The sequence below is a fragment of the Condylura cristata genome, unplaced genomic scaffold, assembly GCF_000260355.1.
Source record: "Condylura cristata isolate star-nosed mole 26May11 unplaced genomic scaffold, ConCri1.0 scaffold00036, whole genome shotgun sequence".
Taxonomy (NCBI): domain Eukaryota; kingdom Metazoa; phylum Chordata; class Mammalia; order Eulipotyphla; family Talpidae; genus Condylura; species Condylura cristata.
Genome location: NW_004567137.1, coordinates 12,336,424 through 12,359,211, shown reverse-complemented (window position 1 = coordinate 12,359,211; position 22,788 = coordinate 12,336,424). Strand labels below are relative to the sequence as shown.

Sequence of the window (22,788 nt, the reverse complement as noted above, 5' to 3'; positions counted from 1 at the left end):
AGTGGACATGACTCTGTGGCATGCATGTGGCTTTAGACCACATGGCTGTGGTTAACCTTGGAGCTATGGCCAGAGCTTTAACGTATTGGCTGTAGAAGAGACTAGATCCTCGCCAGTGTGCCTGTCGGCATTCAGATCTCCTAAGTCATGTCTCGCACATACACACAGACACCCCACATGCATCACTGTATGTAAACTGCACAAAGGCATTTAATGTATTTAAGATTATTTTTGACTGCTGCGTTGGGTAGTAAATCACTGTACAAATATACCAATACAAACACAAGTATAGAGAGCAGGGTACCTGTGGGGGATGTGTGTTCAACACACAGAATACGGTGATCTCTAATCCAAAGACACCAGCTGATGAAGTGGCCAGCTAAGTGACCAGACTTAAGGCCACTGGGACGGAGGAGGATTGTTCCAGAAAGCCTGGGCACTTTTACAGCAGTCAATGAGCGTTGTGAGGAAAGATTAAAGCCATCACATAGAGCTTCACCGTCCTGCTCCGACTCTCTCCTCCCCCTGTGGCAATGCAGTGGTTTCCTCCAGCCCGTCTTTAAGTCCCATCTCTCAATAAGAAACAAGAGAGCTATTTTCCTGAGAAATCCTAACCAGTTGGAGCCCTGAGAGAGTCTACATAAAGATTAATGAGAAATCTAAACTTGACATTTCTTGCTAAAGGAGGAAATTCACAGTCGTAATCAGGGAATGAGCAAAGATGTGGAGGCTGGCAGGTGTCGAGCGCAGTCAGCCTGCGGGGACTCCAGTAAGTTAATTAATCGAAACTTTCAATTGTCCTCATCTAAGAAGTACCCATTCCTGATAAATCTGGACTCGAGTAGGATCAAAGCCTGTAGGCTCTCTCCTCCCACGGTCTGCTCCGCTTGCCCTCAGGGCCACCCTGCTGCTCCACACTCCCCGGTCCCTGTCTCAGTGGTGTGCCTTCACCACGCAGCCACCTGCAGAAGGACCCCTAAGCCAGCCCGAGGTCACATCTGCTCACCCAGCTATCTTGAGAACTAGGAGATTCAACGTGGATAGTAGGTCTTTAAATTCTTTAAGCTGAGCTTAAATTTCTTTGACTAGTGAAATGAATCAAGATCCTATTATACTGAGAAATGGTGAAAGTGAAAAAAGGTGGAAGATGAGGGTGCAAAAGAAGATACAAATAAAATTCAGAGGAAAACCCATTTTAGATCTCTTCCCTTGGGCACCCAAGGGGTGTCTCCCTTCACCCCTCCAGTAGGACTTCCCCATGAAAGCTACTTCCCAAACATCAGACCCCTCTCAAAAGGCACCAAAACTCAAGCTGTGTCTTTCCTGGAAATAACTGAGCCCCTTTTCTTCCTTCACTAGCTTCTGCCATTAAAGAAAGTAGCTAGTGTCTAAAAGGCACAGCACTCTCTACCTCACCAGCCCAGAAACACATGGGGTGAGGCTGGTCCTTCATTCCAAGGAGGTTGGCCTGGGCTAGGATCCAGCTCTCTCCTTGGCTACCCACCAACTAACAGCTGTCCCTTTCTTTATAATGGCCATCAACAAAGTTAGTTGCAATCCCAGGGTCTAAGATGAAATCTGCATCATTTGCTCAGTCTAGAGGCCAGCCTAATAAGTAGGGCTAGGATTCATGAACTGCAAAGAGCAAAATACATAAGAATGATAGCCTCTTCCCTCTCCTGGCTTTATTCACTGGCCTCAAGACCTGGAATCTGAGATTCCTAATAAATGGCCAGCATATTCTGTGACAGCATTCTCCCCAAGATAGGGGATGTAAGGAAGAGCAGGAAACTTGTCCTTTCACACCAACTTGCCTCTCTGTCTCTCTAAAACAATCTTTCTTTCCTTCTCCTACAAAATTCTCATGTACTCTTAAGTTTAAATGTGAAACCCACCTCGTTCTCCCCCACTTCTCAGACCTTAGGCATATGATAAGCTCCTCTCATGTCTCCCCCACTGAATCCTGAGCTGCGGGAAGGAACAGACCAGAACCAGAGCCTTATCAGCACAAGGCTTGACAAATAGTGGATCTTAACAAAAGGATGTTGAGTGAAGCAAAAGACGTAAAAATAAATTAACAGGACAGAGCCAAGGAAAAAAGACTAAACCACATTAATAAAAAAAAATTAAAAATAAACATGTGAATAGATAAACCCAGTCGCAGGAGACAACTCAACTATGAGAAAGACCAGAGCAAAAAAGCACTGAGGAGAAGAGATCGAATGGGAAAAGGGAAAAGGCAAAGGGGCGCGGGGGGGGGAGGGGAGGGCGAGTCAGAGGAAGATGAGATGGGTGAACTTAAATACATGGGCTCCCCCCAGATTTTCCTTTCTTTTTTAGAACACTGGCATTCTCCAAAGGAGAATCTCTTGGTGGAATGGCCCATGTTGGCCATGATAAGTAACTAGGTTAGAAACGTGTAGACCACAAAGCATGGTGAAGCAAATCTGATCCCCTGAGAGAGAGAAAAACAGAATGTCAGCCCCACCCCAGACCTCTGAATCAGAAAATGTGCATTTTTGTAAGCTCACCAGGTCATTCTACAGACCCGTAAAGTTTGAGAAGTGCCCATAAAGACGCCTGAAATCCACAGATAACCATTTCACCTCACTCTAATCAATGGTTTGGGCACTAAGCCGTACAACTTCAAGCAAATCACTTCTTCACATTCCTGCACCTGTGGTGACTTCTCTGTTAAACGGGAAGCCCAAAGTGGATGTTTTCCAAAGTGGCAGGGAGCCCGGCTGGTCTTCATCTCACCTGATACCACCATCCCTGCATTCACCACCACAACAAAGCGTGTCATTGACTAATATTTTCTTTCCTCCCTCCACTCATCTAATTTTTTTTTTTGAGGGTCTCTGAGAGCAGCCAGTCACCATGTTAAACACAAAGATTCCAAGATGAATAAAACATTACTCCCTGCCCTTGAGAAACTCACGAATTGCTTATGGAAACAAGGCATATAAATAAAATCAGAAGAAAGTATAGTAGGAATCACAAACAAGCCGGTAAAACACAGAAGGCAGAACAACCGCCTTGCATGGGGAAGTCGTGAGAATGTCAATGAGAGGTCAACACAGATGCTAGGTCCCTTCTCCTCCCACATCTGCTGTAAGCACTAGAAAATGGAGACAGTTAAGGAGGTCAGAAGCTGCAAGGACCCCACCAAGGGTACCTGCACACATCTGCCAGGGACCCCAACACACCGAGAATGCATCCACATGGTGGATCTTGCAGGTAGACCACAGACGTGCCACGGCCCACATCCACAGGTGAACGGCAGAAACCCACCTTCTCCGAGTTAGGCTGCTCCACAGCCGACTACATTGTGTTCTATCTTCAGCAACCTTCTGAAAGATCATATCAATTCAACCACTAATCTACTCCCCCTGGAGACTTCTTGTGGTTGCAAAGAGGAGATGCACTTTAATAAATGTGAACAATTCATTAGAATGGTAACTCTTGATCTATATTTACTTACATAGAGAGACAATGCGAGTGTCTGACTGTATGCACAGTAGCCTAGTCTGACTGAAAAGTGGTTTACTGAAAGGCGGAAATTTCTAGAATTCTTAGGGAGGGTGTAAAATGGCCGTGAAGGAAAATGAACTTGATTGTGCAGCTGATCCTCTCGGACCCCCAACAACTAATAGGAGATCAGTGGTTTGGTCTGCCCCAGAGGTCATTACCAGGGAGAGGCCTCTCTCATTAACAGCAACACCTCTTCAGCCTGGAGAGTGGTGAGTTCCACCATGGGTTCTTCACCCCACCATCTTCTGGCTCATTTTTCGCTACGATTTCCTCACACACAAACATGTCCTTTCTCCCATCACTGTCTACAGTTCATAATCCATTCATAATCCATACACATTTACTAAGTTTTTGCTTTGACCTATTAATAATATTGGACATACCACTTTCATTTTCACAGTTTTGAGCTAGAAAATAGAGGTTAAAAAAAAAAAAAAAAAAACCCTGCATCCTGGGTTTGTCAAATTCCTGGAGGCCAGGGGAAAAGTTTTGACAAGGTGATGATGAGGTGGCCAAGAGCTGAGTCAGCTCTGTCCTCTTTCACCCTGTAAAGTGCCAGGCATCTCATAAGCCAACTGTAGTCCAAGGGTCAGCCCTCTGATGTCCCCCTTCCTCCCCACACAGGGCTGGGGGCATGGACCTGAAGGTCCAGGAAGATGCTCCGGGTTCTGAAGCCACCTTCAGGGCTGAGCAGGAACACAAGATCAAGCAACCTGCTGTTCCACCCTTCACCAGAGGAAGTCGCTCTTCTCACTCAGCCTAAAAGAAAGGCACTGGGTGTGCAAAGTAGTGACTAAAGGAATTTTCTTTTTCTTCCTCCTCCTTTTTTTTTGTCATTTCACCTCCTTCCTCATTATCTTTGCTGCACCTACCCCTGCCATAAATTAAACACATACAGTAGCAAAGTGAGGCTCTTCAGGCAGGCAGGCTTGCTAGGGATGGAGCCATGGAGAGAAGAAAGGAGGTAATCCAGTGGCACACCCTGCTCCTTTCTTTGCCTGGTAGCATGGATCCCTAAGCTGCCATGCTACTCTGTGTTCACGGATCCATCATGTTTTGCCCCACCCAAAACACAGATGGCAGACAAGCATGTGACCCTGCTTCCCTGGAAATCAACCTAACCTTCTTGGCCTGGAATGCATTCCTGGGCAGTCTCCACTGCCACTAATATTTTTTCTTAACTGCACATCATGGATGCTCTTTGATGGAAGTTCAACGTGTTCTTCCACCCACCAGGAGCCACATTTCTTTCCCACATGCAATGGAGGTGGCAGAAGGAGAGAAGACAAAAGAGAACCCAGTCAGCTCTTTGTGCTATGAGGGGGGAAAAGGAGAGAACAAAGACCCTGAGACAGTCCAGAGCACCACTGAGTCACAGATCATGGAGTCTGCTCTTCGAGGAACAACTGCTTCCTTCCTAGGGTCCCCAAAATGGTTTGCATGTAAAAAAGGCACGGACCACCTGTGGCGACTCCTCCCAGAACCCTAATCATGCCCTCCAATTGGAAGTCCTCTTTTTTTTTTTTTTTTTTTTTTTTGCTGAATCTTTCCCTCTTCTTCCTCCTCTTCCTCAGCACCCTTCCCTTTTAACCACTTATCCCTTGTCTGATCTTCAGGCCAACAGATAATAGCTTGGAAGCTGCCTTGATTCCATTTGCACTCGAGGCAAAGATCTCTGTCAAAAGGTCTCCTGTTCCTCTTGGTCACCAATAAACATGACAAAGGACCTACCAGGTACAGAGTCTGCTCTGAGGCACCAGGAATGCAAAAGGGCGCATGTGCCTCAGACGCCCACCTCGCCTTCTCCTCTGTAGCTATGAAACACACCATGGTGCATGGAGCTGCCTCGCTCACCCATGCCTCCGTTCTATTTTGAAGAGAGATGAAGAGTTCATCCTCCCACTTGAAGGAGTAGAAGCAGATGGAGAACCAGCTCAGGTGTCTCTAAGGTGAGCACACACCAGTAACCTCAACTTTTCGCAGACCTGGGGAGAACATGGGTCAGGGCGATATCCCATCCATCTCGCTGATGACACTCTGGCTTGCACAGTGTTGTGCAAGCAATAAACACTCAAAAAAATGAAACTTGGGGGAGGGGAGTAGTAAGTTGGAATTATAGCCATCTTTTCTGGGCAGCGAAGAACTGTCTTCTACTGTCACACTGAGTGGTAAGGACCTTGTGAGATCTCCCCTCTCCCCATCCATTTGGAGTATTTTGGATTCTCTCAAAGTACTGTTACAAAAACATCAGTAAAGAAAGATGTGGGAGGGAGCACACTTTCAGGAGGACTACAGATGCTAATGATTCTGCTACATTCCCTTGAAGACCTTGATCTCCAACTGATTCCTGCATTTGGGGAATCTCAGAATTTGGGGCTGTGTGGTCCATGGATCTTGCAAACAGCTGCTAACTCCCCACCCTGGCCCTCCAGCCACTGGAGGTTCTGACCTCTTCAGGAGTTGTCTTGGATTGCATGAGTGACTAGCTAGAGTCATTTAGCTGAGTCTTTTCCATTTTTTCCAGCTATTTCTCTCTTCAAGTACAGAAAAAGACGGCCCAAGCACATTTTCACATATTGTAAAAATTCATGAGAAGGGGAAAAGGGAAATTTTCGTTCTGTTTTGAGGGTACAAGACTAACACATGCAAGCGGCACATCTCTTTGTTTAACACAAAGACTCACGTGTCGAATTCTGCACCCCGTCCACATGAACAGCATTTTAGAACTCTGCAAGATAGCCATTTTGCAAGAGTGTGGAAGTAACAGTTTGCTTGGAGGATGTGTGGGTATAAATAGATGTGCAGACAGAAGGAGAAATTTACAGCTCAAAATAATAGCACACGGGAAAAAAAACACAAATTAAAAGCAGAATATTGACAGAATTCCTTCGTTCTAAGCTTAAAATCGAAATGCTCTTAACCTGCAGCTATCTTCAATTCCAGGTGTTCTAAGACCAGCCTGATCCCCCAGTCAGACTTCTCCCTCTGCAGTAGGCCTCCCAGGAGCTCTGGGCCCCGTGTCAATCTTTAGACAGCAAGTGGACTTCAAGGCAACCATCAGAGTGAGCTCCATCATTATTTTTAATGTTTAAAGGGCACGGAAGGATGCCTAGGAAGATGGGCACAGAAGCTGGAGAGAGGCATGGAAGTGGCAAAGGGGAAAAGCCAGTCTTTAAAAAAAAATCTAGATTCCCATAAAAATCAGAGCTTTAGTCCTAGGTGACTAAAATGCTATTAAACTCGAAGATCATACAGGTCTCCAGGCTGTATCTACATACATCCAGTCCTTATGCCTCCATATATCTACACTCCCTGCCTAAAAAACCCAAAACCTGTTTGATGAAGAAGGAAATGCCAGGGAGATGGCCCCCTTTGTAAGAAGGCTTTTTCCCCCAAACAGCATTATTTTGATATCTTTTTAGCTCTCCTTCCCCAAAATCCACTTGCAGGACTTAAGAGAAATAAACAAGGAATCCCTAGCTCAGGTGAGAAGAAAATAAAATAGAATTCACCCTACCTTGGTTTGTAGAAGCCAAACCTCTAGACGCACAGATTAAGGGAGTAAGCATGTTGAGAATGTCCAGTCTTCTCTTCTCGCTTGCATATCCACATAAGAAAAACGAAGGATAAATGAAAGGAAGACAATTTGAAATCCAATTTAACGTGAATTGGGTTTAATCTTGTGTCTTGAAGAGATGCAAATTCAAAGGAAAAAAAAAAGACTGGATTCAAAGGTAATTCGGGATGTGGAGAGCAGCTCACAATGCAGAATCCAGAGCAATTATTCCGTTTGCATGTGAGGGTTCGGGCTGGGCTATTTTTTAAAATGATTCTTCTGGCAATGATGGTTTTTGATTTGGGGAGCGTTACTGGAGAAGACTCTGTGTAGAGAGGCTGGGGGCCGGCTCTGTCCCTCCGTGGAGCGTGGTCATTCCCAAAGCGTCCCTTTCCTAAGGGGGAAAAAGAGGCGGTCAGAGCTCCATTCCAGTGGCCCCTGAGGGTGAGAAAAATGCATTCCGAAAAAGATATCAATTCGTTTTAAGGAAACGGGGGAGGAAACCCTGCATTTCCCACAGAGTGCACATGAGAGGAATTGAAAACAGCTGGCACCGATCTATAAATAATTCAGAAAAGGTCTGGCTATACCATTCCTGGGACAGGCACGGATGAGAGGTGGGAAAGCCAACCTGAATGGAAGAGGAGAGAGGGAGGGAGCAAGCGAAGGAGGGAAGTGGGAAGGAGAAGGGAGGGAGGGACAAGCGGCCCCATATAGCAGCACACACTCACACACACGCAGGAGCACAATCCCCACTTAACTCGCCAGCAAGTGCGGCCCCCAGCCCCATCTGCATTGCTGCTGACACGTCTGTCTCGCTCTCCCCATCGCCTCCAGCAGCAGCGCCTCCTCCCACCCCGGGCTCGTGCTGAATGGGTTCTGATGGTGCACGGGGTGCACACTGGGCATTTCTTGGAAGGGGCACACTGGCACGCGCGCGCGCACACACGCCCCCGACGCGCACGCGCCCCCGCGCGCGCACTCACACTCATCCCCCCCCCCGCGCACACTCACCCCCGCGCACACTCACGCCGCCGCCGCGCTGATGTGCAGCGCACCGGGCTTCACCTGCAACGTGTCGATTGGACGGAGGGTCGCTGCGCGTGGCTCCCGCAGGGGACACCAATGCCCAGCCTCTCCGCTCCGCCGGGGGATTAACCCCTCCAAAAAGAGCAGAGAGAGCCCTACCCTTTTCCACCCAAAAGAATCTTTAAAAAAAAAAAAAAAAAAAGCCACATCCCAATTAGCAACTGCTGGCTTCTGCGGGATTTGAGAGCTTTGCCTAACGACCAGGTTGGTTAAAGGTTCCGCTGCTTCGACCCTTGATCGGCCTGACAGCCTCAACCCCCCCAAATTGAGACTAGAGGCTCCAAAGCGAATATTTACGTACCGCTTTGGAGCGCTCCAGCGATTGCAGTCTCCGGAGAGGGGTGGCCAGTGGCCGTGGATTGAGGGTTTTCCCTTCCTGCAAAGAAGGATTGATAATCCGTCTCGGAGGGTTTGAAGTTCACGACTCTTCTTGGCAACGCGAAAGAAAATGCATTCGGACGCCAGCACTTCTGGGTACTGTGGTGCTCAAACAGCACCCTGACGAGCACTTTCAATAGAGCAAAGCCCCGAGATTTCCTAGAGGTGAAAAAGCCGAAGGAAGTGGATTTTGAAAAGGGGTGGGGGGGCCTCCCTTTCTCAAAAAAAGGGGTGGGGGTGGAGAGGCAGAAACCCAGATTCCAGTTGGTGATGCTGGAAGCCGGGGGAGGGGAAGCGGGCGGGGGCAGGCTGCGAGTCAACCGCAGGCAGCGGGAGAGGAGGGCGAGGAGGGGGAGGAGGGGAGGGGTAAGAAAAATGGGTATTAATCACCGGGGACGGAGGGAGGGCGGGAGATCACAGGTTGCCTGGACTGCATATGGGTCTCACACTCAAAAACGTGCCACACGCGCGCACACACACGCGCGCACACACCTACCTCTCACACACTGGCTCTGGTGGGAGGAGAAACCCACGAAGCCAGGGAAGATGTTTCTGTTCCCAGGGTGTGTGTGCGCGCGCGTCTCCTTCCTCCACACCCCCCCACCCCACCCCACCCCCAAACCCCTTCACCCCTCACTCCTATTGCTAAGACTCCGGAGGAGGCAGCTTCCCACGTCATGAGCTGGGGAAGTGGGGTAGGAAAGGGGAAAAAGACTTAACCCGAGTCCGGGGCGCCTCCTGCTGGCCGCAGTAGGGAAGAGCAGTGAGGAGGGGCTGTTTAGGGGGTGGGGGGAGCCAGACAGTGCCCCAGGTGGGGGGCTGCGCTGGGCTGCAAAAAGCCTCTCCAAGGAGGAGCTGCAGTTGCAAAGGTAAGACCTTTGCTTTATTTCCCATTAAACTGCTTTTGCTTCCGACCACCGGCATCGGTGGTCTGGGCGCAGTTTAAAGCTGTGTTCTTGCCTTCAGGGGGCTTAAGGTCTGTTCTGAGCACCTGAAACTGCTGGAAAAAAAGAGCAAGACATGCAATTCAGAACTAAATTGGAGAGCACCGATTATAGGGATGTTCTGCTGGCTGCTGGTGAAGGGTTGGGGAATTGGAGGGGGTTTTTGTTATTAAAAGAAATCCTGTTATTTAAAGATGTCAAGGAGAGAAAAGAATGAGACAAGTGAATAATCCCTAAATGAAACTAGAGTTCATGACATTTACAAACCCACCCTTTGGTAAAAGCGAACATCCACTGACACCTGTCCCTCTTGAGGGGCTCACTATTTTTTTTTAAGATTTATTTATTTATGCATACAGAACTGGGGTACAGGCCAGAGGTGTGGGGGCAGTGAGAGAATTCACCAGAGAAAGAGTGGGGAGCAGAACAGGCTGACTGACTAAGTACACTGCTGAGGGGAGCAGTGGGTGAGTCAAGAGAGGTCTGCAGTGCCATGTGGGTCACTTCTGGGGCAGGGATCTAACTCATGCTGAAGTAGCTTTAGCTCCTTAGAGCTGTGCTTTAACCTGCTGCGCCACCAGGGAGGGCCGGGCTCACTATTTTAACAACAGTTGTCACCCTCTATATTGTTGGTTTGTAATACTAACATTTTTATTTGGACCCACCATCAAATACCCAGAATATTAAGGGTGGTTCTCTGAGGAGATGCTCACAACACTCCTGAAGCATCACCTTAACATGTGGAACAGCCCCAAGTGCAGTGGGGACCCGGCAGCTCAGGGGTCAGATCTAAACCACACATCAGGTGCATATGGTGGGCCAGTAGCCCATGCAGCATTCACAATACATCTAACCTGGTTCTTTCTCCTGCCTAGGTTTTGTGGGGTTTCGTCATGCAATCTAAGATTTCAAGAACAGCCAGACACATAGGCATGACATGAAAATACAGTAAGTCTGTGTGCGCACCATGCTTTCTCAGTCACGGCACTGCCTTTCTGCGGCAGGCTGGGGGATCTTCCACCTACGTGGAACTGCAGGCCCACTCACAGCCTCTGCACTCGTAGGTACACAACTGTGAACCCAAGCCCATCTTTGTGAAGATTTCCAGTTGTCATAACAGATTTCAGAAGAGACTGCAGAGAGGAAGGGCCCCATGCAGCTTTCCAGAAACACTCTTTTCCAGGAATGCCCATTCCCAGCAGAGTAAGATCCAAGTTCACACAGGGCTCACCTTTCATCTACTGGCTTGTCATCCAGAGCCCACCTCAGAGTTCACCTCCTCATCTTCATTCCCCTGCACCAAAACTGTTTTCTTTCCTCCTCTCCTGGACCCAGCGATTCCAATCCAGCCTGGTCACTTCTGTCAGTGTAGAGAGAAAAATAAACTCTAGACCCTGCTCCCATGACCACCCTCCCTTTCAGTTACGAACACAAGTCCCACCCCCTCTCAGGATATTCTTCAGACAAGCCATCCTGAGTTGATTTCTGGAACCATTTCAAGAATTCTGAAATAAGGTATGGACCTTCCTGACCACCTCCCCCTCTCTGATTCCTGCCCTCTGCATCTGGAAATGTGTAGAGGAATTTATGTGATCAGTTATCAAATGCCTGAGGGATGCTGCTAATTTGTGTGATGTTGGTACCAGATAAGCTACACATACCACACAGGACATTTGGCCCTGATGATGAAGCCCTACCCAAAAAGGAAAATAATACTTCTGTAGGATATATATTGAACCATAGGAAACTACTGGTATCCAATCCTATGAACTAGCCATTACTGATATATACTACAAAGGTGATTTTAAAGGTTTGACTTAAAGCTACAGTTTTAATGTATACCTTCTCTCTTCCAAATTAGTAGTTTAACAATTTAAGGAGACAGTAACATCTAGGTTATCCATTTATTTCCAGCACTTGGTGTAATACAATTCCAGGCATGGGGTGTGACTCAATAAATAATTTTAAAATGACTCTTAGAAAACCACTTTTCTAAGCTGCCTCTAGAATGGCTAATTCTAGGGCCAGTGGGAAGGGCAAAGAGATAGTTGTTCCCTGGGTCGTCACTGCCCATTGTCCATTCAGTGGGCAATTCTGATTCTCAGACTCCCTATCGCTGCCTGGTATTCTCCTGAGCAGTCTTGTGCTCTAAGGTCCTCAACTTCCAAAACTGTTTCAAAGATCAACCAAGATTCATGAAATTCAAAATACCGATTCTCAATGTTGCCAGTAAGCACTGCCTAACTCTTAGGCAACACAGAAAGCAACTTCTCACAAGACAAAATTTGGGATTACACTCCACAGCATTGCTTACAGAGCTAAAAGCTCTTGCCCCAGGCTGCTAATGACAGTGTTAGAGGTTTTCGGCCAGCTCACTGCACCCAAAGTGAGGAGCCCAGGAGATGTAAATACTCCTGTCCAAGCCCCAGTCTGCATGTGCACAGCGCTTCTTTTACCTGGGCCAAAAAAGAGGAATATTTATCTCGCAACATTTTTCAGATCAAACACAGGTGCCAGACTGTATAACCTGAAGTGTGCGATTTAAGGTGACTCCTTAAGTAACAGAGTAGGAAATTTTATATGAAAGTATAGATTTACTTAAAATTAAAAAACATCACAGGAATTAAAAAATTATTTGATACTTATATAAATGCCACAAAAACTTAAAGTTTTTATAGCTACTGCCTGACTTCCATAGCACTGATTTTCTATTTTTCCTGACTTCATACTCTTTGAGCAGCTCTTGATTTGTATGAAATCAATAATCTATAATAACATTTCCTATGGAAATAATAGGAAGAAATGACATTCTTTACCATGACTATTTGAAAATTGTTTTCCATTTTTGATCATTTAGGAAAAATCTCTTACTGGGCATATTACAATGTACAATATTTAAGATTATTGTTAAATTTGGAAAAATATTTATCAATTTTATTTTATATAAATAAATTAAGGTTTCCAGGACTTCAAGTTTTTGTAAAGTAGAATAATCCCGAATACCCCTTGAATTGATGACATTAATGAGATTTTAGAGTATTACAAGTTCTACATTATCTCCCTTAATGTCTGTTCTGTTTCAGCCAGCCAAAAATTTAAAATTTCCCCCAATACGTTCATAGGAATCACCCCTCTTAATTAACTAGATTATCAAACCTAAGAGACAATACATTACTTCTATTCAAAATTTCTCTTTTCTTTTTAAAGATGTACAGTTGGCATGATCTGCAAAAAAATAAATGTTACAATTCACTTCTCGATGACATTGAATTCTCTTGATGTCAGTACTAATCTTCACTTTTTTAGTTTTGATTTTATATTCTGTTAATTACTATCTGAGTTTTCTCTCGGTTCTTTAATTAATAAAGGTAAATTACAAAAGAAGGAAACTTGACAAATACATCCCCAACAGCAGTCTGTAATTCCCCATTTTTTTAATTAAAATTGTCTTTCCAAATTGCAAATACAGTAGCACTTTCAAACTGGATCAACTCTTTGAAAAAAACTCTTTGTACATTTCTGTTTGGGTTTCTCTGCTCAGACTATGAAAAGTTTTAGAACCTTTTACATGTTACAAAGTTTAAGAAACTGGGAAAAACTGGACCTTGGTTTTGTGGGGACTCAGAACAGGCCCCTCCACAATGTGCACAGGTGACAACACACTGACTAATTACAGCTGCTTGACAAACAGCAGAGGCAGGAATTTTCCTGACCACCTTCTCCCCAAAGTAGGCAGTGTTTAGAGTACACAGGTCTCATATTCATATGTCCTCTCTGCACAAGAAGTTAAACTGCTTTTTCTCCTGTTAATCTGTTTTGTGTCCATTTCATTATATTCTAGCCATAAAGATCTAGAGATAGGTGGAGATTTTCTTCTTTAACATTCCTTTAAAGAAAACTGTACTTGGCCCTCCCTGGTGGCGCAGTGGGTTAAAGCACAGCACTGAGAATCTAAAGCCACTTCCACATGAGTTCGATTCCCGCCTGCCCCAGAGGTGACCACATGGCGCGGCAGACCTCTCCTGACCCGCCCGCTGCCCCCCTCAGCAGTGTACTTCATCGATCTGCCTGTTCTGCTCCCCACTCTGTCTCTGGTGAATCCTCTCACATTCCGCATCTCTGGCCTGTACCCCAATTCTGTATGAATAAATAAATCAATCTTAAAAAAAAAAAAGAAAAAAGAAAACTGTACTCACTTCACACCAAAAAGTTAATTACCAAAAAGCTAAGAAATAAGAATTATTGGTAAAGATGTGTGTTTTGTCCCAACTTCTGTGACCAGCCGCAAGAAAGGAAGGTAGGAGGCAGAAAGGCTGAGCAAGCAGAGTTTATTGCTCCCGGACAGCAGGTGAGAGGAGCCCCAGAGTGGGGTTCACAGCTACTGCCACCCCTATAGGGGGGAAGGGTCTCTTATGTAGATTCTAAACTCAAATTTCAAAAGGGTGACTCATTGCTATGTCCCTTGATGTAAGGCCCAGTTCGTTATCACCTTCATGTAGTCCCACCCCATCCCCCTGTGAACCCCACTCTGGGGCTCCTCTCACCTGCTGTCCGGGAGCAATAAACTCTGCTTGCTCAAGGCCCCGTTAATTGGGTGCAAGGCCCAGTTTATTACCGCCTTATCACCCCCTGGATGCAAGGCCTAATTTATTACTGCCCTTATCCAGTCCCTCAGTAAATCTCCACCCTTGGTCACTCCCAACAATGTGCAGAAAAAGGAACCTCATACACTACTGGTGAGGATGTAAATTAGCGCAGTCACTATGGGAAAAAGTATGGAGATTGCTCAAAAGATTAAAAATAGAACTATAATTCTCGGTATTTACTCAAAGAATAAGAATAAACCAATCTGAAAAGACATACGCATCCCTCTGGTCACTGCAGCAAAATTCACATAACCAATATATGGAAACAACCCAAGTTCCTGGTGATGGATGACTGGATACAGTATGGTATATAAACAGAGAGATACTAGACTACTACTAGATAAATACTACTAGATACTAGAATTTAGCATTAAAAAGCGTAATTCTTGTCACTTGCAACAACATAAATGGATCTTGAGGGGATTCTGCTAAGTAAAATAAGTCAAAAGGAGAAAGACAAATGCTGTACAATTTAACTCATTTGTGGAAAACAAAGAAAAACAAACATTTAGACTTTTACAACAGAGTGGAAGTTACCAGAGGGGGAGGAGGTCGAGTAAGTGGGCAGGGGGAGACAGACTGGTGGTGGCTGGTGACTGTGTTACAGGGCAGAGAGAGGGGCACCAGTGAACCCCCAAACCCGCCTGCTCTAAATGGGTTCTGCCATTCACCACATCAAGACAAAACATGTAAGACTTTAATGAAAAGAAACTTTAATCAGTGAGTCTACAGCACAGGAGACAAAGAATATAATTTCTAAATCAAACACCTGAAGTTACTCATCCCCTCGTGGGCAAAAGTCCACTCAAGGCCCTTCCTGGTGGCGCAGCGGTTTAAAACACTGTACTGAGAATCTAAAGCTGCTTCCACATGAGTTCGATTCCCGCCTGCCCCGGAGGTGACCACATGGCGTGGCAGACCTCTCCTGACCCACCCACTGATCCCCTCTGCAATGTGCTTCGTCAGTCAGCCTGTTCTGTTCCCCCATTCTGTCTCTGGTGAAGCCTCTGTGCCTCTGGCCTGCACCCCAGTTCTGTATGCACAAATAAATAAATCTTTAAAAAAAAAAAAAGTCCACTCAAAGGAGATGGGCCCAAAGCAAGGCCAGAAAGCCCACCACAAGCTTAAAGCACCTTCTGGCTGGGACCCATAGAAAAGGGTCAGACATGGCCAGACAAGTCTGGGAGGAAAAGAGCAAAATCAAAATCAATATAAACACTGCCACAGTCAAACTCTCTCACCCACATCTCTTCCAACCAGTCCAGGGCCAAGAAATAAACACGGTTTCTTCACATGCCTCCCTTTGCTCCAGTGGCTTCCTCAGGTCTCCTTCTGGCTCTCCATCCTGCTTCCTTCATCCTCAGATTCCTTCTCTTCTCTTCTCTTCTTTTCTCTACTCAACTCCACCATCCTTCTGGATGAGGCAAGGAACCTGGAACTTCCCCTTTTCTTAGGGACCACCCTGTTCAACTGGACATTTAGTGTTGGGTGTGGGGCAATATAGATAGCTGCTGAGATGAGAAACTATACATCTGAAATTTATACTATGTTGTGAACCAACATTACTTCAGTAAAAAAAAAAAAATTAACTAGAAATATTTAAAAAGAAAATGTTAAATTGTCTCAGAACTCTAGTAGTCTGAAACAAATCTGAAAGGAAAAAGGGAGATTACAAAATACAAAAGCAGCCCACAACTTCAGGTAAAGTTAGAGTGATTTTCTCTCTGTCTAGAAAAAGGGGTGTACCTGTAACTAGGTGGTCCCTAGGAGAAGGGGAAGTTCCAGGTTCCGCCCCCTCTCCCTACCCTGTAACATACCCACATAGCTCAGGTCATGTTGGGTAAGGAGGCAGAAGGGGCAGGTGGGAGCTTTTCCTTCACTGGTACTGATGGCAATACCATTAACACTACAGAAAACTGACTGCAAGCCACACCCCAGAAATCCCAAATAAACTATTCCCAACCTAACTTCCTCTTAGTTTCCTATCAAAAATACTCCAGGGGCCCCCAAGTGACACCCAGTACAAGAGGAAACCAGACAGAGAAAGCTGGAGTGGAAAGAGACCACAAATTTTAAAGGACTGCAAATAAAACATGCCACTGTTGTGAATTTCACTGAAACATTTGGACACGTTATTAGGGCCTCTCCCAGCCTCAGAAAAAGCCCAAGTGAGGGGCTGGGAATCTGAAGCCAAATTAGCTTCAAAGTCAGTCTGCCTCTGCTAGTGACCTAGCATAAAACAGGCTCTCTGGTTTCTAGAGAATATATTCAGATGTTTTTATCTCTGAAAAAATAATTTGTTAAAGGCTCAGTTGACAGCATGCATATTAATGCCTTCAGCTGAATCCCATCCATCTCCTTTTGCTTGCAATTCCTGGAGTGTACAGGAAACACGGGCAGAGCATTCAATTTTAATAACTCTCACAAGCAGTACTAAGATCCTGACTCTACCATCATTACTCTTTTAAAAGAAGCTCTATTTTGTTCTTATCATAATGATATTAATTATTCAACTGGGGCAGTCTTTTTTCAAAGGGATAGTTAAACAACCTTCATCCCCTTTCCTGAAGACCTGCAGGTTCTCCAACACTAGGAAAAGTCTCCTTCATCCTGCATTGCCAGGAGCCTGGTGAGGACGCCTTAAGGACTGGAGGCTTCTGACTTGAGCGGCCAGAGGAAGGAATCTTTAGTGCTTCCTTAAATGTGCCCTTTCCAAATGCATGGCCTGGGGGCAGAAGCCTGAAAAGAAAGAAGGGAGGGAGACCGAGGAATCTAAAATGTAGGTGCTGGATGATGTGTGTGATCCTCTGTGGTCTCTGTCATAGGGGACGGGCAGAATCTGTATGGAGTTATTCCTGGTATCACTCAGCTCCTTCAAGAACACACCCTGAATGCAAAGAACCCCCAATTAAGCACAGTTAGAGTTGGCACTGCGTTATTAATCGTTTCTTTCCTCCTCTGGCATAGCAAGGATACCACTGTGTCTGACCCAGCTGTGTTTCAGAAGAAGGTACCGAATGCAGGTTTTTCCTACCTGAGCACGACTTGCTTTGCTTTTTTTTTCTCATCTAAGAACTTAGGGGGAAACTGTCTAGTCTCACCTTTATGAAATATAGGTGTGTGCTCTTCATGTTTCAGTCTCAGGTTGTTAAAGCTCTTTGAGAAAGGCTCCTAATTTCTTTGACTATAGGTAGTAAGGACAAGACCCTGCCTATCTGCAGGAGCTCTGAACATCCTATTACCAGAAGCAGTTGGATCATGATGCAAATGATAAAACAAAATGGAGATGAATTCCTATTCCCTCGCTCACTTTCTCCCCTCCTCGCTTCATGCCTGGCTCTGATACATTCTCGGCTTTTTCTTCCAGAGTCATGTATCCATGCCTCTAAAATTCTTTTTCTACCTGAGTATCTGCTTCCTTTCATGGGAGCATTTATACCAGGCACAGTCTTCTCATCCTCCTCCGGGGGGAGGAAATACTGTATCTTATCCATACCTCCGCAGAGAGTCCTTTAACCTTCCAGAGCAACCTTTACTGATGTGACATCTTTCCACTTCCCTGGCTACTCTGCTTCCATCATCCTGTCCCCTCCCCACTGACAGGACAAAGCAGAGGCAGGATCTCCAGCCTGAGTAGAGGGGAAGGAAGAGCCAGGGAAGCAGCCTGGGTAGGTGGGAGGCAGGAAAGGAAACCCAGTGGTGTGTGGACCAGCTGTCCTTCAAAATAAATTTAGAACTTGAATACTGAGCTTCAAACAAGATTTGAAATTGTGTGAAGTACCCTGGATATCTTTAGTGTGTATGTGTGTGTGCACACGCATGCACACACTGCCCTACCTAGTGCTTTGGGAGAATTCAGAGGCACTAATCTGAGACAAGGGGTTTTATTCCACATGTCGCAAGCCCACGCCATTGTCCTAAAAGATGTGTAGTAAGTTTCCCCAGATAGGGCCTGGCCTTATTCTCACTGTCACATTCTCAACATCCAAGGCAATGGATGAAAACGAATGAATGAATGAGATATAACAGGACTTAAAGAATGAAGTCACTCATTATTTTACAAAGAATTTTCTGTGGCCTCCTTGGTGGGGTAACAGGTTAAGCCTGGGCACTGGGAGGCCGTCTGCAGCCACTGCAGCATGATGTCCAGCCCTGGAGGTGACCACATGGCATGGCAGCCCTCTTCTGACCTGCCCACTGCTCCCCTCAGCAGGATATTTCAGTCAATCTGCCTGTCCTGCTTCCCACTCTGTCCAGTGAATGCCCTCAACCCCCGCCCCAACACACACACACCTCTGTCCTACACCCCAGCTCTTGTATATATTAAAAAATTAATCTTTAAAAAAAAGAATTTTCTGTGTCTCTATAAAAATATCATTACAGTCCCTCCCTGGTGGCGCAGTGGGTTAAAGCACAGCACTGAGAAGCTAAAGCCACTTCCACATGACTTCGATCCCCTCCTGCCCCACAGGAGATCCACATGACGTGGCAGACCTCTCCTGACCCGCCCGCTGCTCCTCTCAGCAGTGTACTTCGTCGATCTGCCTGTTCTGCTCCCCACTCTGTCCCTGGTGAATCCTCCGCATCTCTGCCTGTACCCTAGTTCTGTATGAATAAATAAATAAATATTCAATATATATATATATATATATCATTACAGTGACCCTGCATGGACTTATCAACAGGTTAGTTCAAACTGTCCCCTTGACATTCTGGGTCCTTCACAATCTGGCCTCAACTCACCTCTCCTTTGTGTTTCTTCATAATATGCACTCCTTGTTCTAAATGTTGCTTTCATTTATTTTCGTTTTTATTGAAATAACATTGGTTTATAACATTTCACAAGTTTCAAGTTTACATCATTAAAATTCAACATCTGTATACACTCCATTAAATTTACCACTAAAATTCTAACTCCACCCTTCACCATATCCAATTTATCCACCCTCTCCCTACCTTTACCCAACTAATCCACCACCCCCCTTCCTTTCCAGCATCCACTTATTTGATCTTATAGTCGAAAAGCTTTGTTTTTGTTTTATTTTGTTCATTCATTGTATCTCTATGTACTACAGATCAGAAAATAATATGGGTGTTTGTCTTTCTCCATCTAATTTATTTCCTTAAGTGTAATACCTTCTAGTTTTACCCATGTTGTTGCAAATGGCAGGATTTCATGTTTTTTTTTTAAGTGAAGTCACGTTCAATGTGTGTGTGTGTGTGTTTGCATATGTGTCACAGCTTCTTTATCCAATCACCCATCAACACTGTAAGGAGTTTTCAATGCTTGCTGTTTTGACTAATAACACTGCAATGGATGTGAAATTACTTTTTTATATTCAAGTTAATTTTTATGTTCTTCAAGTAAATATCCGGAAATACAATAACTGGATCGCATGGAATTTCTGTTTTTCAATTTTTCGAAGAGTATCCATATTGTCTCTCATGATGACTGTACCAACCTACACTCCCACCAACAGAGTACAAGGGTTCTCTTCTCTCTGCATCCTTGCTCAACGCTTGCTTCTTGTCTTTTTATGAAACAATCATTCTCACAGGTATGAGGTGATATGCATACAACACACCACAGAGATGTACATAGTCTACACCCATATTCTCCAATATAAAATGTCATAATTAAACTTAAATCAACATTCAGAGTTTATAGCTGCCTCATAAATATCCTTTAGTGGGTGTCTAGTTCTTTTCTCTCTCATCCCTTTCATCTTACTTTCTTTTCTGACACTGACATTTTTTAAGAGTCTTAGCATTATTTGAGATATCACAGAGTATTAAGATATTTCACAATTGGATTTGTCTGACTTTTTTCTCTCATGATAATCATTACTGGCAAGGTGATACTGTAAACTTCTCCAATGCATTATATCAGAAGCAGGTAATGCCAGCCTGTCCTATTCTTGATGATGCCAAATTTGCTGATTAACCTGAGGGGTATCAATGAGCTCTACTCATTGTAATCTTCTCCTCTTTATAATTATTGAGTAATCTTTTGGGTGATAATTTGAGACTATGTTATAATGTATAATGTTCCCACGTTCCTATTTCCTAGTACCTTAATGCCAAAGAGTGTTACAATCTTAAACTTGTGTTTGCCACTGGTAGAGCTATTACTGAAGTAAGCCACCATGAAGAACAAGGGCTGAAAACTATGACATCCTAATAAATGAATTGTTATTTTGTAAGAATTAATAAAAACTAAAATGATAAAAAGTATAGACATCCCAGTAAGAATGAATATCTTCAGCACCCAGATCCCAGCTCTCAAATACCATCCTCTACTAAAGGAAACCAAAGATCTTTGGAGAAATGTTTGTTTCCAAAGCCCAGCCAGGATAAAAACATAGTGAATCCAGAACATTTTGTCTGGTCCAAAAGCAAGGTAGTGCTCTAAGATAAATGGAAACATGTCAAAAGGACATAGGGTCCAGCTTCAAAGGGCTCCCGCTGGCCAAATTTGGGACTATTTTAGCATAAGAAAGGATAATGACCAGTATTGATTATGACACATTCAATTTAAAAAGGGCTCCATTAGCCCACAGCAATACTCAAAGAAAATGACGGTGGGCGGAGGGAAGATAAGCTCTCCTTTATAAATATTTATTTTAATAAATGTTGAAGGATGATAGAATTAGAGGATCACCAGTGAAATAACTGATCATCAGTGTGTATTAATAAGTGCTTTCCTGACTCCTGATGATGTCCTTTACTCAGCCATATCATATGAGTGAGGCATTTATTCTTAACCAACAATGATCATTATGCCATTTTTTAAAACTCCAGAATTCATATTCTCTCATATCTTTCAAATACCCCTTTCTCCTTCATTCATGTTTACTAATATATCTCATAAACACTTCCAAATTTAATTCCTAACAAAATTTTTATCCATTGGTCAATTGCTGTGAGCACTGACTTAGATACATAATTTAGTGACTCTTAGAGAGAAAAGTCTTTTTATCTCTGCTTAGGAGTAATTCCTAAATTTATTCTTTGAACAAAAGTATTTTTCAAATTTCTTTTTACAAAATCCTATAGCACGCCTCTAAGTTAGTTCAGGAGTTTATTCCAGATTTAAAAATAATAATTAAAAAAACATTAACCTAACACTGACTATGTGTGAAACAGAGTGCTAAGTATTGCTGGAAAACCCAGAACAAATGAAACACATCTCTGCTTTTCACAAGATGATATGCTCAAGAATGGAAAACAATATGTAAACAAATAAAGTAATAAATGCAGAACTACTTAATGCTAAGACCCCAGAGGCAAGACACACTCTTCTCTACTGGTGTGCCAGAAACTGCTTGCTGGTTCTAATTCTTCATCTGTTCATATAACCACGCTCTTTACCACAGACCTCTGGTCTCCTAAATCTATGGGCAGCTTGCTTTCCAACACCTCGACTTTAGGATTGACAATGTGACTTGTTTCATTAATAAAATGAGGCAGAACTGAGGGATTGCCAGTTCCACATGCAGGTCACCAGGGACCTGCACATTTCTCCTTGAGCCCTCAAATGTCTTCCATGGTTGTGAGAAGAGGATGCTTAGGCTCACATGTTTGTCCTCAGAAGAAATAAGAGCTGGGCAGAGCAAAACTGAGCCCCCACCCTGCCAAGAGAGCCCAGTCTTCTAGAGGTACTGCGACAGCTTCTGCAGGATTCCATACGAAGAAACCTGCGTTTTATTTTACATTCTGTGGTTCTGGAGGAGAAGAGGAATTTGATCTGGCCTTGGCTTTTGGAAAGTAATGTTGGCAACAATTTGGGCCAACTGCAATGGAGAAAAAGGAATCAAATTAGGAATGATTGATTCCCTGTGATGTACTGAGTACTTTACTTTAATTATGTCTTATAATATCTCAACAGTTCTATGAAATAAATATTAGCATGCCCTTTTACAGATGAAGAAAAAAAACATGGTGAGATGAAGTAACTTTCCCAAAATCTCACAACTGGCAAGAGTTCAAGGTCAGGTTGCAAGATAAAATTATGTGCTCTTCCACTATAATCACTCTACTTCCCAAATACTGAATGCAGGCAACAAATTAAGAGGCATTGCTATACTCCAGGAAGTGTGATTAATTATGACAACGGCAATAAGAAAAGAGGGAATATACTTTAGAAAGATTACACAGTTGTGCTTATTTATTTATATTGCCAAATTAAAATTGCCAGGATACAGCAATTGAGCATGTATGGTAACAGAACATGATGAAAAACTTGCATTTTTGAGAATGACTAGCTGAAATGTTGCAATGCCACTAAGATTGGAGACACAGAGAAGGCTTAGTGCTAAGAAATCAAAAACACCTAGTTTAGTTACCAGCTTTGGAAGACTAACAATAACTAGCACTAACAATAACTGCTGTCCTGTGAGCACTTCCTTAGTGCTTTGCATGTATTTTTTCACTCAACACAATAACCACACAACACTCACACTCACACACACAACAATCCCCTGAAGCAGATGCCATTATTATCCCATATAAGTTAAGGAAGCAGGGGAACAGAGAAGAGATTTGCCCAAGTATCCATGAGTTCGGATATAAGCACATGCAGTCTAGCTCTAGGATCACATTCTTAAATCAGTCAGTAAAATTCTCTGCAACAGGTCAAGCC

The 22,788-nt window shown here is 44.2% G+C and overlaps 1 protein-coding gene across 1 annotated transcript in view; it reads right to left on the bottom strand.

Moving 5' to 3' along the window:
- The window catches only part of GRIN2B (glutamate receptor, ionotropic, N-methyl D-aspartate 2B), a 410,955-nt gene extending 403,713 nt beyond the window's left edge, over positions 1 to 7,242 (bottom strand). Inside the window, exon 1 of the mRNA XM_004693259.1 lies at positions 7,052 to 7,242. The gene's annotated coding sequence lies outside the window, so the exon portion shown is untranslated. The remainder of the gene's footprint in view (positions 1 to 7,051) is intronic.
- Between the last annotated feature and the right edge of the window lie 15,546 nt (positions 7,243 to 22,788).